This window comes from Helianthus annuus, chromosome 1, assembly GCF_002127325.2.
Source record: "Helianthus annuus cultivar XRQ/B chromosome 1, HanXRQr2.0-SUNRISE, whole genome shotgun sequence".
NCBI classification, from domain to species: Eukaryota; Viridiplantae; Streptophyta; class Magnoliopsida; order Asterales; family Asteraceae; genus Helianthus; species Helianthus annuus.
In genome coordinates, this window is record NC_035433.2 from 106,361,193 (window position 1) to 106,380,877 (window position 19,685).

Consider the following 19,685-nt stretch of genomic DNA (forward strand, 5'->3'; position numbering starts at 1 on the left):
ACTAGTACGCGGTATTTTTGTCACAAAACAACCAAACGAATAAGCTGGTGAACTAGTTAAGCTTATTTTAGGACTCGGAATCGCTTCATGCATCGCTTGACGGCGGGATGACAACTTGCGACAAAACTCCGTTGGTACGACGCAAAAGTGCCGTAAACTCGCCGACGACCAAACGGAAGACATCTAAAGCGTCGAAATACAATTTCTACTAGTTAAGTGAACTAGTTAATGTCGATTATCATTCCGAATCCCTAATAACCCCTTAATGGTGCAATTAAACCCTTAATCACCGTACTTTGGTTAATTACCAAAATATCTATATTTTTAAGACTTTTTATAAAAAAAATTACACTTTACCTCCCCCCATTTATATAAAAAGTCAAAGTGGGTCCCACCCACTAAATATTTGGTTGAAAATAATAAGATTTCAAGTATGGTGGAAATTAATGGAAGTAAGGCTTATAAGTCTTGAAAAGATCTTGGAAAATTATAATACCTACATACACCATCATCTATCATTTAATTTTTCACAAAAGTTGAAACATAAAAACCTCCATTTTCTTTCCCTTGTTCACGGCTCCAAGACACCACCACATACACCACCATAAATCACCATTAAACACCATAAATTACCCATATTCAAGGCACTTTAAGTTCATTAATGCAAGGATTAAGCATGGAGAAGCATTAGGGAGTTCTTTGGAGCCTTAATCACTTCTTAATCACCTTGTTTAGCTTGTGCAAAGTTGTAAGCCTTCTTTAAACCATTTTTAAGCTTCTTATTATGTATAGATTATGGAAGTACAAGTTGATCATCTTAAATATTAATAAAAATCACACCAAAAACCCTAATCTCAAAGCTAATAATCTACTAATCTAAACTTATTATGTGGTTATTTGTGTAGATTAGTGTAACTAGTTAGTGTAATCTTGATTATTATGTTGATTTTGTTAAGATTAGTGGTTTAAAGTTTATATTTATGATGATCTTGTGATTAGTTTCATGTAGTATTTTAGATTAGTGTTAATCTAGCCATGTTACACTTAAAAATGTGATTTAAACATGTGTATATTTAAATCACACAAGATCATCAACTTCAAAGATTATGAGCATTTGTATATAAACTTGATTAAGTGACCCTTGAAAGATTAAACCAAGAATAATCACAGGACAAGGCTTTTAACAACACTAATGAACTTGATTTTTTGACATAAAATAAGTTTATGTGATATTAATTATCAAAAATGTTATGTAAAAGTCTTGGAATTTTTTTTTACATAAAGATGTGTGAATCTTTAAAAGTGAAAAACAATTATAATCAAGTTTATGTAAGTAATTAACTTAAAAAAATGGTTAACTTTGAAGACTTGGAAGTTTAAGCAAAATAATGCTCATGAGAATCTTTGAAGGAATAAGTATGATTAGTGATGTAAACATAAGTTTAGTGATGTTTGGAAATTGATTATTGATTTAAACGCGTTTTTGTAACGTGGGAAACGTCATAGTTTTAGGGGAAACTATGACGAATTTTTCTAAAAATCTAATCGCGATTAAAGAGGGGATTAAAGGGTGATTAACAAGGTTAAACACGATTAGTGGTCTTTAACGTCTTATGGAAACTTTGATGGGAATATTTAAGGTTTAAATATTCAAGAAGTTCTTATGAACTTAAACTTATATTTTTACAAAAATAAATGGTTAAAAATGTAACCATATATGTATATATAATTTTTGGTAAAAATTATATATATATTTTTTAGAAACATGTCAAGTGCGTATAATATGTGCTATATGTGCATGTATTAGATACCTAGAGGGTGATCAAAATAAATACACATACATGTTCCTACATGGTCCAAGAAATGCTAGTAAATCGGACAATTAAATGAAATGCCCGAAATGCAAATACATAACACTTGAAGACAACAGATTAGGCGTATCGACATCGTGAACAAGTTACTATACAAATTACCAAGTATATTTTTCATAGGAAAAATGAACTTATTTAAAGTTTACTACTTGGTAACATTTTGGTAAAAAAAATTGCAAGATTATGTTAATGGACTCCTAAAGTTAGAATTGGGCATATCAAAGCTAGTAATGGGCTAGGCCCAAATTCCTTAATACTTGGGCTAGGGCCCAATAACTATATAGCATGGGCTCGGCCCAATAACAATAAAACATGGGTTAGGCCCAATAACTTAGATAACATGGGCTCGGCCCAATGACATGGGCTCGGCCCAATAACAATAAAACATGGGTTAGGCCCAATAACATAGATAACATGGGCTCGGCCCAATAACATTAAAACATGGTTTAAATACGATAACATAGATGACATGGGCTCGGCCCAATGACATGGGCTCGGCCCAATGACATGAGCAAAGGCTCAATGACATGCGTGCACTGCACGAGGACATGTGAAGAACGAAGCCCGTTCACACATAAGTCAATACAGATAAAACACATGAATACGCTTATGAATTCAATACGTATAGAATATATGTATATACATAACAATCGAGCGAGTAAACTATCAACGCTCTAAAATACAAAGTTGTTCTAAAGATGACAAACGAGAACATAATAAAGAATTCAAGATGAACAACTTGTACGAGGTCCGAAAGACCTAGTGTCTAAGGAGATTAGTACACATGTAGGTTATTGACACGTACGGACGCTCACTTCGATATCATAATACACGGAACACAAACTTGTGAGTTCATGTCCCTCCTTTCACTGTTTTCAATGTTTTGTTTTCAAAAACATCGAGGGGAAATACATGCTAAAACTATTGGTATGTTAGTTACGGAGTAGTAGATAACATGATCAATGTGCATAAGTAGGGAGATAACATTAGTAACCATTAATCACTTAGTGACCAAGGTGCAAAAGGTGTAGATCTATTGGGCTTGAGGCACGCCCCACTCCTAGTTGTTAACCGTGGAGTGCTTTTGTGATCCCAAATGATAACAAAGTGTTCTCGGTTTGGTTATTTACTTATGGTACATTATGTCAGGGGCTCGCTACCCACTGATAGATCCTTAACAGACTCCATGAATGAATCAGAACATACCATGATTACAAGATTTCATTTTCATGAATACTACGATTACAAGATTTCATTTTCATGAATACTACGATACCAATATTTCATTTTCATGACTAATACGATTACATATGATAACAAAAACTGCATGAACTCGCTCAACTTTTGTTGACTTTTTAAAACTACATGTATTTCAGGAACCAAGTCTTGAGCCGGTGATACATGATTGGATGCAATGATTACCTTTCTTACGTCACACGCAACACGCTTCCGCAACTTGCAGGGTGTGACAACGAAGGTGTAACAACCCGCACTTTCGTACTTGTTACTCTCGTTACACTCGTTACGCCTAGCACCGGAGATTCGGACCATAATGTAACTATATCGCTTACAACGCTACTTTGCATATATCGCATACTTTCAACACGCTATATCGCACATCACAACGCATACACTAACGCAAACATTGACATCGCGTGAGCGCTTGAACTACTCCCCTCGCTCGTCGTAATGCCACGATGACATTGCGTGAGTATTTAAGCTGCTCCCCTCGCTCGTCGTGGTGCGACGTTAACGCAAACTCGAAACGCAGTTACTTATGATATGACCTATTATATATAGTAATAATAATAATATCTGAGTATTAATCATGTCTAAACGCGCACTCGCTGGCACGCGCAACTCAATTTATCGCACTGAAACTCAACCTAACACGGCGCTACTTATCTCGCTATAACGCTTAAAGTATCCACAATGGTTAACGCAACAAAACACGTCGAACGAAACGAAAGTTGGAAAACCAACTCGCACACGCCGCCCGATCGAATGACCATTCGATCGAATGGACATCCGTCCGGATGCCCATCCGATCGACTGGCCATCCGACCCACGCACTGCACCGCCTTATCTCCTCTCACCCTGTAAATACTCACCTGTCACATCACCATTCATTGATGTGACAGCTCTATCCGACAAAACTCGCTCCCAGCTCATTCTCAGCACATTTCACTCGATTCAAGGCTATTTTCGTAAGTTTTCTTCTCAAATCTTGTACAATCATCACCACCACACTCTTCTACATCATTTTCTCCATCAAAATCACTGATTCTCACCATGAAATCACCTTATTTGGACTGCTTTAAGGTGACGTCATCTCGGTTTCTTATGAACACTGAAGTGTGACATCATCTCATCAAGATTTGTTCAGATCTAAGGGATTTCTACACGTTTTAACACAAATATCAACGAGATTCAATCAACTGATTTCACACTTTTCTTCAAACTTTCTTTACTTATCACTCGAAACCGATGGAATCTAGACTCATTCAGGTTTTCTACTCATTCTCTAGTTGAGGACCGGTTTGAAAACCGAATTCCGCCGGAGAGATGACCAATTAACGGGTTGAACATGAAACTTCATCAGGAACAGTAAGTCCGATCGAATGGGGTGATTCCCATCCGATCGACTGAATTCGGCTTGGTGTGGGCTCCGTTGTGTGACACATTGTCATGCAATCGAATAGTCAATTTTACCAAAAGTTTTTCAAACAAACAGATCACCCAATCGAATAGTCATCCGATCGGATGACCATCCGATCAAATGACCATTCGATCAGGCGACTTGTCCTTACACTATCTTTTGATTCAAACAATTTGACCAAAGTCTCGATCGAATAGCCATCCGATGGAATAGCCTTCCGTTCGGATAACCATCCGACCGGATGACTTGATTTATACTACAACGAAAACTTCAAAAGTTTCAAATCGAATTACAAGCCCTCACATCTTAGTCGAATGACCAACCGTTCGAATGTCCATCCGGATGACCATCCGTCCGGATGACCATCCGATCGAATGGATATTCACCCGTTCGACTCACCATTCGACAGTTATCCCATCAGACATGCTATTTACACGCTGTTCAATGACTTATGCTACTGTTCACAGGCTAATTCAGACGCGCTCTCATTCAGTCTAATCAAGTTGTATTTACTTGTTAAACAGCTACTGTGAGTATACTTGACCCCCTTTTAAACGCTTTAAACACACTTTGGGGTGTAACATACGTTCATATCTAAAACGCACTCATCAAAACGCAGTCTATACTCTAAAACTACTATTACATGCGAATTACTGAAGTGCATATTTACACGTGATGCTTGATACATATGTGCTAGGACTTTTACTCGCGACGTCCCACCTTAGCTAGTATGGTACTATAGTTGGACTCACGCCCGATGGAGTTTAGTTAAGGAAATCACGCCCTCTTTGGGATCTCTATCGCAGTCATCGAGTGACTTAGCTGGTAGTATTTGTCTTGTAGTGTGTATGTTGTGTATCTCGTTTATGTATGTGGAAATTCGCAGCGCTTTTATCTACTTTATACTATTTCAAACCTGTATGCTCGCCAATACTTTTGTATTGACATTATTTTAACGTATGTTCCAGGTTAATCGCAGACTATCTCGAAATCAAGCTAGGAAGTCTAGAAACTCACAATAAATATAGGTTGTCGGATTTGTATTGTTTGAGAGAACATGAAATCTGTATGATTGTTTACTGATTATGTTGTTTGTTAGTATGGGATCATGAACGCATTAAATATTGTCGCTAAATAGTTGTTATGGATTCTCTCGAGCAATCTGATTCGCCTAGTGTCGCACCCCGATGATTCCGCCATCGGTTGGGGTGTGACAGATTGGTATCAGAGCCATAACTATAGGGAATTAGGAAAGACACGACCTAGTCCGGGTTTTGATGTCTTAGAATTGACCTAGTCTATAGTCTAAGTACTAACCTTTGAACAGCTGGACTGTTGCTTCGTGTGAACCCGGTAGGGTCTTTGTACAAACATACATGTTGTTATACTCTCATTCGAACTCGCGAAAACTACATCTTCGTATGAACTCCTGCACATACAGCTTCGTACGAATGAGCCTTTCCTAAGGCTGAAACATACTTTTGCCTTTCCTAAGGCTAACAAAATACACACGTTTTCGAAAACACTCGCATAACACAACCAAGTGATTGTGTCGAGATTAGGTGTGAAAACCAAGAACTCTCAATAAAATCACTCACACAGCGCATTATTCTAGCACGAGAACCTTTCGTTGAGTTAGGAGTGATATCCACATGCCAATGGAAATCTCCATTTCTATCTAGTGGAACTCCCGAATTGATTCGGTGAGCACGACCACAGCTAGGAGCGAAGTTGTTAAGTTAGGGGTGAAACCCGCACCTTAATAACCCGTTCCACTCCCTAAAATGGTTTTCAAAAGCTCTCACCAAAGTCTCGACTGTACTAACGACTCTAACCGCGTAATAGCTGGAAAGATGAGTGCCGTAGCCGCATCCCGGTGAGGGCATAGTCCATTAGGCCGACGCGTGTGCTCGAATTTGTTGAGGATAGTTGAACTTTGGGTAGTCGATGTCTAACACCCCAGACACTCTATCTATTTTAAGCCCGCAGTCGCCGATTTTTACGCGTCAACAAATTTTACAAGTTTACAACATTACACTTAATCGATTTTCGACTTTACGCTTTATCAATTTGCCGATTTTTGCTCCCGCTTTATGTATGCACAACTCGCACAACCATCGCAATCTGAAACAAAAGCCGAATGTTTGCAACAAAACTAAAAGACTAGCAACTCGCTCTCTCTCTTCATCGCGTCCTCGCGCTATCTATACAAACATATATGTACGTAAGTATATATATATATATATATATATATATATATTATGCGATTATATGTGTTATACATGAGAACTTAGGAATCTCGTGTCTCCTATGTGGCTCCTATGTGAATACGTATTACTATGCTACCTGCAATAAGTTTTAAACGCGCTCAATCGCATCGCAAATCTCAAAATCATTATGATCGAATCTCACTCCAAATCTCTCTCCTTGTCTAGATGTCTTCGAACGCTTCCCTCTCGCAACGCATAGCTAAGAGAAGAGCCAGACGAAACGCCGATAAAAGGATCGCCTCACTCGTGGCCAAGGAAGTGGCCAGAGTTATTCCTCAAATCTTCGCGTAGTTTCAATCTCTCAGCAACTCTTGAACTTCGGAAGACTCTAAGACCAACACGCCGAAGCCTACTTTCTCCTACAAACACTTCAAAGCCTGCTACCCGATGGCCTTTACAGGCTAAGGAGGTGTATCTCAACTACTCCAGTGGTTCGATGCTATCGAGGTTACCCTTCGTCAGAGTGGGTGCCCCAGCATTTCCATACCACATGCGCCACAGGAGTATTTCAATCAAGAGACCTTGACTGGTGGACAGCCGAGCGAAACAAACATGGGAATGATGCAGCTTACGCTCTCTCCTGAGATGAGCTGAAGGAGCTCATGAAGGAAGAGTACTGCCATCCCCAAGAAGTCCAGAAGCTAGAAAACAAATTTTGGGAAATCAAGCAAGTTGACGGTGATGCGTGTGAAATGTGTTATATTTTAGGTGTATATTTTAAGCCCTTTTACACTTTTTAGCCAAGTTTTAAATTTATAAAACACGATATTTACTAACACTAAACACACATATGGGCAAGTGCACCCATCGTGGACGTAATATAGTGTTGGTAAGATACCGAGGTCGTCCAAGGACACAAGAGCTTTTAGTACCGGTTAATCCTCAACGTCTAATCAAATCAAAAAGTTAGAAAAAGGTTTTAAACTAGAAAAATAAAACTAACTAAAATGCTGAAAATAAAAATAAAAGTAAAAACAGATAGACAAGATGAATCACTTGGATCCGACTCGTGTGTAGTGTAACCTTTGATTATTTCCGCACTTTTGCACTTATTTAAGAGATTATCTTAGTTATTGTAGTAGGCCCCTCTTTTGAAGGTGACGTTACCCTCAATCCAGTAGTTTGAGTCAGCAAGGGTACAATCCTAAAGGGTCGGATTATAAAAAAATAATTAATTAAGTGAGCAGTCAAGGCAGCGTTATCTCCATCCTTCTTCTTAATGTTCCAAAACACGTCCTCCAGCTTTTGGCGTTCATGGGGAGGGCATAATTCGTCCATCATGATGGCTTTCAGCTCTTTCCATGTCAGCTCATAAGCTGCATCATTCCCGCGTTTGTTTCGTTCGGTCGTCCACCAGTCTAGAGCTCGGGACTGGAAGACGCCGGTTGCGTTTAGGGTACGAAGATTTTCTGGATAGCCGCTTTGGCGCAGAGTGACTTCGATGGAATCAAACCATTGAAACATAGCTGTTGGGCCATTTTCTCCGGTGAATTCCTTTGGTCCGCATGCCTTGAACTGTTTAAAGCTGAAAACGGTCTTGGTAGCGTCTTTGGGAGCTTCAGTTCTCGACTCCTCGGAAGTTTTGCTGACGTTTTCATAAACATCGCTCACAGCTTTTGCTACTTGCTAGGCGATGATAGCAGCAAGACGTCTGTCTCTCTTTTCTTGGCGGGTAAGTGGGGTTCGGTGTCCGGATGACGACATGGTCTGCAACAGACATCATCGTAGGTCTCAGACATATCAAAATCGAAACTCACCTCACTCGTCTACTACTTACTAAAACTCAGAAACACGTCGAAACACGTATTGTAACACCTCGAAATTTTGTGTCCAATAATGTGATTACACGTGTCATTAGTTTACACGTGGCATTAGATATTAAATAAAGGACTAAAGTTGACAAACCTTGAAAGTATGTAAATTCGAGGGTTATAAATGTCAACGAAGAGTAAATATACTGTATAGTAACCCTAATCGATGCTCGTACCTTCAAACGAATAACTCATGGATCGTACGGAGCGAAACGCGGAAGAAAGTGAGAGATTACAAGCTGCAGGGGTTAACTGTGTCAACATGTTTAATTTTACCTCTGAGTGACCCTTTGACAAAACCCGAGGCTTTGTAACAGTAAAATACGCTCACTAGAATATGTAATATAAATTTCGCGGAGTTCCGTTTTAAAACGAGAAAGTTATGATCAAATTCGTATGAGAGGGGTTAAAAGCGTCAACAATAAAAGTTAAGGCTTTTCGGATAGTAATTAAACTAACCGGGGACTTAACAGTGCGGGTAAATGGCACGAGGCCCTTAATTGTAGTTAACCGAGGGCCAAATCGCAAAGTTACCCCTTCGAACCCGAAAGGTCAGGTTATTAATTACCAAAGATTCGATTAATCATTACAAAAGATTTAAAAATCTTTGAAAACAGGCCTCAGGCGGCCCGCCTGAGTGAAACATATAAGTTAACGCGGGCCGCGAGCCACCTGTGGATACGTTTCATGACATGAAGATCCAGGCGGCCCGCGTACAAGCTGCCTGATCTCTCATGCGGGCCGCGTGAACCACCCAGATGCAGAAACTTTGGACAGATGCATTGTTTGAACTTGTGAACGATCATTGCTGCAATAAATGAAGCATGGGCGCCCTCTACTTGCCCCCTAGCACCCAGGCCACCTGCTGAACATCCATGCTCCATTGTAGGATGTGTTGTAATGATCTTAGGCCTAATTTTGCTCTATAAAAGGCACTACATTGCACTTAAATGAATCACACCTCAAACCTGCATTCTAACTCACTTCTGGAGCTCCAAAGCATTCCTCTATCATTCTAAGTCGTGCACCAAGCTTCTGTAAGTTGCCTAACCCTTTGTGGTTTCGTTTTTTTCATAGTTTTAGCCTAAAAGTCAATCCGTCGTAATTAACGATTGACTTTGCGGTAAATCACGAATGGTCCAGTGGTTTATCGAATCAAAGATAGTTATATGATGGTAATCATGTGGGCATTAAACCCCTAAAAGGGCACCCTCTGATTCCCACTCTAACTAGTTCAAAAATCGAGTCAAACTTGCTTAGAAAAAGTCAACAGAAATGTCATTTTGCGATTTCTTGCATAACCTGTAATATAGATGATATGTAACCTGTTTGAACACTCATAAAACATGATAATAAGTATATAAACTAGTCTAAGCTTGTTTGATCCGACCATTTTCTGTTTAGACCCGGTTCGGAACCAAAAGTCGCAAAAGTTTGACTTTTGCTTTGACTTCAGTTCTGACCCGTTAAAGTTTGATTTAGATATGCCTTAGGACTCTCTTAGGACCAGGTTACATGATGGTATAACCCTCTGTGACCGGTTCGTTGTTTCTCCGAGTCTTTTACACATTTCCGTTAAATGCTTAAAAGTTGACCGTAACGCCCTTTTTAAATTAAAACGAGAATTTCGGACACGTGAACAGATCATAACCTTGGTTACTGGTCTCTAAGCATGTCCCTAAAATTTCATGTCAATCCAAGGTCCAGAATAGGAGTTATGTTAAATAGCCGCAAATTGCGAAACTTTACTAATTAAATAGCGCAATTAGCATAACGCCTATCTAACCCCGGATTTCGACACCAAACCTTTTACTCACTGATGTAAAATAATATTTTGGGATTTTTAAAGATTTTTAATTTTTTTTAACCTGCTCATAACCTGCGGTTATGGCAACGGTTCGGTAAATACTGAATATACCCTTTTCGGCCGTAACTTGAGTTCTATAAGGTCTTTTGACCCGATTCCAGTTGCTACTGATTTTAAATAATAAATAAAGTATTTTAGACTTTATAAACTGTTCGGGAAACTCAGATTTCCTGTAGAACTCTAAAACCTCTTTTATAATCTTTAAAAAGACCGAAATACCCCTACGGGGCATATTATGAACTTAAACTCGTTACGGGCATTATGGAAGGTATCCTACTGATACGACAACCTCTTTAAGGCATATTAACTTAGGAAAACAGTGTAGGACTACTGCGGATTACCCGTTGCGCCTTTTGCGCGCACGGTTCGGCTTATGTAACTAGTTTACATAAATTAGCCGATACGGGTCAAACCATATTGTTTTGACCCCAAAATCCAGAGTATGATTATTATACCCATATAAAACAAGTCTTCAAGCTTGTTGGGTCAAAATCACACTCCATTCACGGTTTTCGCCTTTCACGCGATTAAACCGTAACTATCCTTTGAAACCGACCGGTCTAAGCTACGGCAAATATAAAGACCCGTTAGGATTCTAATAGGTTATTTTAAAACCTTCATTCTAGAATAGGAGACCAGTAAAAGCTATTTGTGATTTATTCAATTAAGGATTATACTTGCAAAGGTAAATACTTTTAACTTATTTTCCGTTATACGGGCTTGGGTTACGGTATCTAAAATACCGCTTGGTCGGGCAATTGACCCCAACTCATTAGTAGTTGGGTATTATCAATGTGACCCGTTTAAAAACTTGTTTTGTTGGCTTAACGCCTTTGGGGGCTTAATGACCATGTCCCAGATATCCTTGACAGCATTTATGAATGGCCACGACCTTGACATCCCGGTGTAGGCGTACACCCGGTATTATGTCCATAACTATAAAAGTGTAGCCGTTGGTTACCCGCCACGGTTTTACACTATGTGGTGTGTCTATTAAACTTTAACCCGACACGACTCGGGCGACCGAACGCATAGTAACATGTAATTCTTTACAAGATTTGATTATAAGTTATCCCAAGTTATAAAGAGTTTGTGCCTTGAGCATTTAAACCAATTTTATTAAACATTTTACAAAAGTGTCGGTTGAACGTATTTACCAGTCTAAACTGACGTATTTTCCCCAAAAAGACTAAATGCAGGTACTAGGCGTAATTGGCTGGGATTTCTCCTTAGCATCATTAGAAGTCTCGCAAGCTTAAGATGCCTGAAGTCTGTTGAACATTACTTTTGTTATTTTTATTGATCCCCTGTGGATTATTATTTCAACAATGGTGATACATTGATACTACACTTATCGTTGAAATATATTATCTTTATGCTTCCGCTGTGCATTCATATTTATTGTGTGGTTTGACTATAATGTTGCCAACTACGTCACGGTAATCCCCCACCGGCGAGACACGTGGAAATCGGGGTGTGACACGTATCGCATAAAAACCTAAGCACATAATCACAGATTCACGTAATCACAGAAGCACATAAGCACGTAGGGCACAGAAGCACAGAAACACATATGTATTTAATCACAGAGGCAGCCAGAATACAGAAACCTATCATTCAAGCTCGCGTGTCGTTCGTATATATATCGGTCGTGTATAGCATATTGAGTAGTATAGCATAATCGTATAGCAAGTCGAGTATAGTATAAGCGTATATCGTAGCATAATGTCGTCTATATTGTAGCGACTTGTTACCGTTTTGAGGTAGAAGAGCAATGCAGGTCGTGTGTGTGTTGATCGAAATGATAGCAAAAATCGGATAATCCTTCAAAAATTTAAACACATAAACAGGTAATTACACATAAAACACATACAATCGAAGAATTGTCAGAGTCGGCAGTTGCGGGCTCAGAATCGAAACACATAAAATCGAGAGATAGATTGTCTGCGGCTATTAGACATCGACTACCCAAAGCGATTCGACTATTCTCAATAGACTTGTCGTCACATTTTGACTTTCGGGATCGTGTTTCTGCCTCGATTCTTGGGCATTCAGCACGTATTCCCTAGGTCATATTCGCGAGTTCAGGTCGTTGGAGTCCGTCGAGGCTTTGGTGAGATGAGAAAAAGTCGGAATAAGTTGTCAAGGTTAGGGTTTCACCCCTTGCTTAGCAAGTTCTTCCTTGTTTTAGTGAAATTGAGGAGATTATTCATCAAAATATGGATTTCACTCCTGATTTGGTATAATTCTCCTTGTTAAACAAGCGTTCGTTATTGAAAAATAGTGAAGAAATCGTTGATAAAACAACATTGACCAAGCAACTTGGTCGAGAGTTTGCGGTTTTCACACTTAATCCCGATTGAGTCACTTGTCGTTGTCTGAAAATTCGAGTGCGGTGATGATGAGAATTAGCAGGATATATAGCACATAAGCTTGGTCTGTTGGTTCCTAACTATAGTCTAGGTCTCTAAGACTTCGACTCAGACTAGGTCGAGTCTAGCCTAATTCCCTATAGTTATGGCTCTGATACCAATCTGTCACACCCCAACCGATGGCGGAATCATCGGGGCATGGCACTAAGCGAAACAGATTGTCCAGAAGTTTCCATAACAATTATTATTACTATTCAATTTATATAATACGTCCCATACGGTACCTTAAATAGCAAAAAAATTATTACAGATAACATCAAGTCAAATATTCTGTTCCGACAACTCAGATTTTAAATATAAAAATTGTTCAAATGCTTCTAGAGACTCGATCTGCAAGATCTACAGACAACTATGCTCTAGACGCTTATTCTAAGCTCGCCTTCCTAGCAAATAAGCATCCTAATTGCCTGTCACATACGTTAAAATAAAGTCAATACATAAAATGTAAAGGTGAGCATACAAGTTTGATAATAGCATATAGAGTTCGAAATAGTTTACGCATAACCAGCACGTACACAGAGGAAAACGAAGCATGTTAATTATCGACATGGATCTATCGATACCAATGACTGCGGGTTGACTGCCTGAGGCAGTTCGCAATACATGATTACCACCGTAATCCATGCAAGTAATTGTCCTTAACAACCCCCGTGTGAACGGGTGCTGAGTCCAAATTATAGTACTATCATCGTTAAGGCAGGTAGACAGTATTCCACGTGTAAACATAACAACAAGCATTCATTTAGTCACGTAATACATGCGGTAAAGGTTAGCGTTTAAAGTATTTGAGTAGTGTGTTCGATTGCGATTTAGAATAAGTAACGTATGTAACACCCAAAAGTGCTAAAGCAAAAAGGGTTCGAGTAAGTGATTGATGGATTGAAGGGAGCACTTGAGAGTAGGGTTAGCCTGAATAGTTCGATAGCATAACGATGAGTATCGCGTAAAATGGAAACAGGTGTTGGAGGGTCGGACAACCTGGTCGATCGGACGGTAGGTACGATCGGACGGCTTGATCGTTCGGTTAACCAATCCGTTCGGACAGTCTGTCCGGTCGGTCGGTAGGCCGGTTGGATGAACTGTTCGAGTGGACTGTTTCTTCCTTTGAGAAGGATGTGTTTGTGTATAATGGTTTGACTTTTGAAGCTTTCGTTGTAGCATTTGAAAACATTGAAGTATCCTTACCTTTCAGGTCGATCGATCGAACGGACCGTTCGATCGGTCGGCTTAACCGATCGGTTAGGTACTTCAACAACAAGTTCTTATAAGGGTGTCACCTGGCGGACGGCTCGACCGATCGGGTGACACTCCAATGCGTTGAACAAGTTGAAAATCGATTAAGTGTTGAAGCATAGTATCTCATGATCCGAAGAGTAATTCAAATCAGACCGTAGTCCGATCGAACAACATTTCGTTCAATACGAGGCTTCATGAAATTGTCAATGTGTGGGGCCATGTGCTAGCCGATTGGCTGGCCTGGTCGATCGGCTGGCTTGTCCGATCGGCTGGGCTATCCGTTAGGACAGTCAGCCCGATCGGTCAGCTTCCTGACCTGGTCGGCCTGTTCGTCTAACACTTGGCTGTTCTGATTGTTTGACGTTATATCGAGGTATTTTGACAACGAGTTGAACCATAGAACCCTCGTTCTTGCTTGTTTCTCCTGCTCAGACAGGAATCACCCAAACCCGGCCGGTGAACTGTTCAGAACGGAGTTTGACGTTTAACCCGAAGTCGGTGAACCTCGTGGATAGAATCCGGATCTTGAGTCGTGCAACCACCGAAATGATTAGCAAGTCGGCACAAGCTCCGTTCCTATCGGTTTGAAGGCATTGAGTGTAAAAGAGTTGAAAGAAAGTTGGAAAATCCATCTTTCAATCCTTTACACCGTGTTAATGTTTAGATCTATGGAAGATCCTTGTTTGTTTATGTGGAAATCGGCTAGATCCAAGTGATTCTTGGTGGATTGAAGCCAAAACATGATGTTCTTCAAGAACACCATGATGACATCATCCTGGAACACTTGAATCTTGATGATTCCACGGTTAGAAATCAAGATTTGAAATATAGAAAGGTGTAGAAGTGTGTATAAATCAAGAAAGTACAACATTTAGGATGAAATCTTACAGGAATCGGAAGGAATCTGAGAAAAGAAGGGGAGCACGAGCTGGTCGGTCAGAACTTTCCAAAAGTGGTAAAGATGACAGTGACAGGGGTATTTATAGGATGCCAAAAGTGGAAAGGGCTGGCCGATCGGCCAGGCATCCCGATCGGATAGCCTGTCCGATCGGACAGCAGTCCGATCGGCTGAGAACCTAATCGTTCAGCTGCCTGATTCGAGTGTTTGGTGCGACGATTTTTGATATTTCGATTTTGATTGCGATTGATGAGAATACGATAGAGTTTCCTATTCAAATTACTTTTATCCTAACCACTATATCTAACATACAATCATCTATGTCTCGCGCTGTCTTTTCGCCACCAATTATCATAATTCGATTTCGATTGAGTTTGACTGAGTTTCGAGTTTCGATTCGAGTTTCGATTGTTTATCACACATAACATAAAGTAGACACGCACAAGTAACACATAAGGCACACACACACGTATATTAACACCAAAAATTCGCATAATTCGAGTCTCGAGTTTGATGATGATTTGAGTTGATTAGCTTGATCATTGATTGATTGACTTTATCACATTATTACTTCCTACTATTCACAGTCGTTTAGCGTTTCACATCGATTGAACATTCGATTACTTTGATTAATAACACTTACTCCACATAATACAAATAACGAAAATCGCAACCATAAAGCAGACTAACTATGGTCAAAGGAGTCAGTCTTGACTTTGACTTTGACTTTGACATTCAGTAACACGGGGTGTTACAACCACGGCCCCGTGTCCAATGGGCACGCCCCCGTGGTGGGTGATAGAAGCTTCTACAGCTTTGTCTTTTCTGCTGACACTTGGGCACGCCCCCGTGGTCAGTGAGCACAGGGCGTGTTCAGTCTTCTGTTTTCTTGTTTTGCTTGGGAAGATGCTGTCGGGAGGTCGGGCATGCCACGTTTGCTCCTTTTCTTGTATTTATGTTAGATTTAGCAGCCTTTATGCTTCTTTTGTTCATTTGAGCTCATTTAATCCTGAAAATACAAAAGGAAGACAAAAACACACTTTTTCCAACATTAGTACTAAAAAAGGGTTAGTTTTATGCCACAATTGATGTAATTTATATGTTGCATTTTGTGCACATCAACGGTGACAACAACGGCCTCACAGCAAGGTTCAAACAGCTTAGCATTATCTGCCCAAGCCAAGTCGACACTCCCGAAAAGGCTATCAAGAAGTACATCCGTGCTTTGCCTGAGTGCGTGGGCGATTTTGTCGAAGCTGCAAAACCTGCTACTATAGAAGAAACCTATCTCTTGGCCGCAGAAATCAATGACAAGCGAGTCTTGGCGGGATTCTTCTCCAAGAATGCCACCAGGAAGGCTAATCAAGCAATCGTCATCGAATCCTCCGACGAATCTTCCGATGACTTCTCCGACGAATTCTCAAACGACAACACACCGCCACAAGACACTCAGCCTAGCCGCAAGAGAAAGGGCTCGAGCCTAAACTCTTCAACAACTGAACTGCCTCAACCAGAACCTCTTCGAGCAGTTCCAGTTCACCAAAAGCGTGCCTACACGGGAGCTCTTCCCCTGTGTCAAAAGTGTACCTATCACCACCAAACGAGAACCGGTTGTCGCTATTGCATCAATTGCAAATGTTACGGCCACTACACCCGCCACTGCCGCACAGGACCACGACATCAAGGCATGCTAGCTCTCCCCGCATCACCAACGCAGCTCGCACCTCCAGCAACAACCGCAGCTCCAGCAAGAGTCTACCATATCAACACCAACCAGACGCAGAACGACGCTGTTGATGGTATGATTCTCGACAAAAATTCTTATGTGTATACTTCTCCGATCGCTCGATGTCACCACAAGAGGCGACGTTGACTCTCTCTCCCGCTCTCTCTCGTCCTTGCACCTAGTCTAAGTTCGCACACCGACTATAATACTAGTACTATATACTATATCACGATATAACGTGTTTTACCCTCACCATGCATCCTTGAAATAAGTTACGATAAACGTGCAAGGAACAACTTAATCACGGGTGCACACGGGATTATTTTGGTCAGTGCACGGAGATCGTAGTAAGTTCCAATGATGCCATAACGTTACAAGCATGGTTAAGCGTAGTGGATACACTGTTGGTACTTCCTATATATAAGCGTCTTAACCATGTAGACAAAGTGTGACACCTATTCACGGGACGGAGGCGTATGGTGGAAACATGGTGGATACGCCACTGGTACTTCCTATATATAAGTGCTTCGCCATGCTAACCAATTTCTCGTGAGGAAAGTGCCATGTGGAGTTGAACGTTATTAGACCTCTTATACTATTGAGACTATTTTCAGCACGCTAAACTCATTCACAAGGCGTAATATCTTATCACAAATCACGCCCTCTTTGGGATCTCTATCGTAGTCATCGAGTGACTTAGCTGGTAGTATTTGTCTTGTAGTGTGTATGTTGTGTATCTCGTTTATGTATGTGGAAATTCACAGCGCTTTTATCTACTTTATACTATTTCAAACCTGTATGCTCGCCAATACTTTTGTATTGACATTATTTTAACATATGTTGCAGGTTAATCGCAGACTATCTCGAAATCAAGCTAGGAAGTCTAGAAACTCACAATAAATCTAGGTTGTTGGATTTGTATTGTTTGAGAGAACATGAAATCTGTATGACTGTTTATTGATTATATTGTTTGTTAGTATGGGATAATGAACGCATTAAATATTGTTTCTAAATAGTTGTTACGGATTCTCTCGAGCAATCTGATTCGCCTAGTGCCGCACCCCGATGATTCTGCCATCAGTTGGGGTGTGACAGAAGGTGTGTAAGTAATGGAGTTTAAACAAAAGATTCGGATTAAAATTCAAAGTACAAAAACTATATAAGTATAAAAGTATTATCTAGTCTAAGTACTCAATTTTGACACTAAGTTACGTGTGATTTCATGGGTCCTAGTTTGCCCATTAGAATCAATAACGAGAGTCTTAGATTCTTAGATATAATAGCCTAAGTTTATGACGAGTAATCATGACCCGATTACCATCATAAATTCAGCCATGTTCTTGTGTATATGTATATTTATATAGTTATAATATTAACCTAAAACTGAGTCCATCATAGATATCATAGATTATCATGTAAGTCAAGTATGGGGGTTTAACCTCTTTATATGATTCACCACTACACAAAATCATCACAAGGATGATTCGGAGGGTCATGAATGACAAGAAATAAAGAACTAACTAGTATATTATCAAGCAAATCATCAAGTGAGGTGTGGAATCAAGTTAGGATTACCAAAGCATCCAAAGTTCACACTTGCATCAATCATAAGTCTCACCACATGAACTATGGTAAACACTTGTGGGTTGTTTTGAACCCTAATAAATCAGAAAGTTTAGAGGATGTTTGTACCTCTAAACTTGTAAGAATCGACTCTAACAAGTTCCACAACCATTGACGGGTTTAGGAGATTGTTAGGTACAAGATTCAAGTAGAAAAAGTTAAGTTTTTTAAAAGTTAACCAAGTTTCTTCAAAAAAGAAAGTTTGGACCTCAAAATGGTGATGTTCCACCTTAGATTACCATGGCAATCTTGTGGAAACACTCCCAGAGGTGTTCCAAGCTTTGTGGAAGAAGAAATGGTGAGAAAAAGTAGAAGACAATGAAGTTACAATAACATGAATAAAATCAGAAAAATACATTTCACTTTGGACCTCAAATATGGTGAGGTTTCACCTTAGTTTGCCATGGCAAACTTGTGAAAACCTTCCTAGAGGTTATCCAAGTGAAATGGAAGAAGAAACAAAAAGAATATGGATGAGGAAGTGAGTTGGAACTCACTTTGAACCCTTAGAACTTTCTACTCAAATCTGAATATTTTGGAGAGTTTTAGTGAGAATTTGAGAGTGTTAGAGAGGTTTGGAAAGTGGAAAAGAGAGTTAGAATGGGTCTATTTATAGTGAAGGATTAGGGTTAGTGTTTAGAAGTGAATTAATTGAAGTTAGGTGGGTGTTGGAAGCTTAAAACCGGCCAATGCGCAATCAGGGATTGCTGGGCTGCGGATCGCACTCGGCCGCAGGCCACAGAAGAAGCCCGGGTATGGTCAGCGTGTCGCGGGTGGGTTCAACCGAACTCAGTTTAATTATTTTTCAATTATAGTCCCTTATGTTTGTAATGTTGTTGTTTTAATGTATCATTCATATAATCAACATGCAATTATGCTGGAAAGAAGTACCAAAATATGATTTAAGTATTGTGGATATAAAACACGTATTTATGCAAATTGGTAAGTGTACAAGTATGTGTTTTACGAGAATAGCAGATATGTATCAAGAATGTTTATGGATCGAATGTATAAGCAAGCATGAATCAATAATGTACAATTCTTACAAAATAATCGATTTTATTATGATTGAAGCCTTAGCTTACAACGTTTGAACGAAATATGATAACAAGAGATTACAAGTTTCTGAAAATGAAAATACAAGGCAAGCTTTCTAAATACGAATAGTTACAAAAAGCGAGGCGTTACACATAATTAGTATCTAAAGATATATTATTGAAACTGTTACCCCCTGGTTGACTCAAAGGTGGTATCCCGGAAGAGAATCTAGGATAAGACATCTCTGCCGTTAT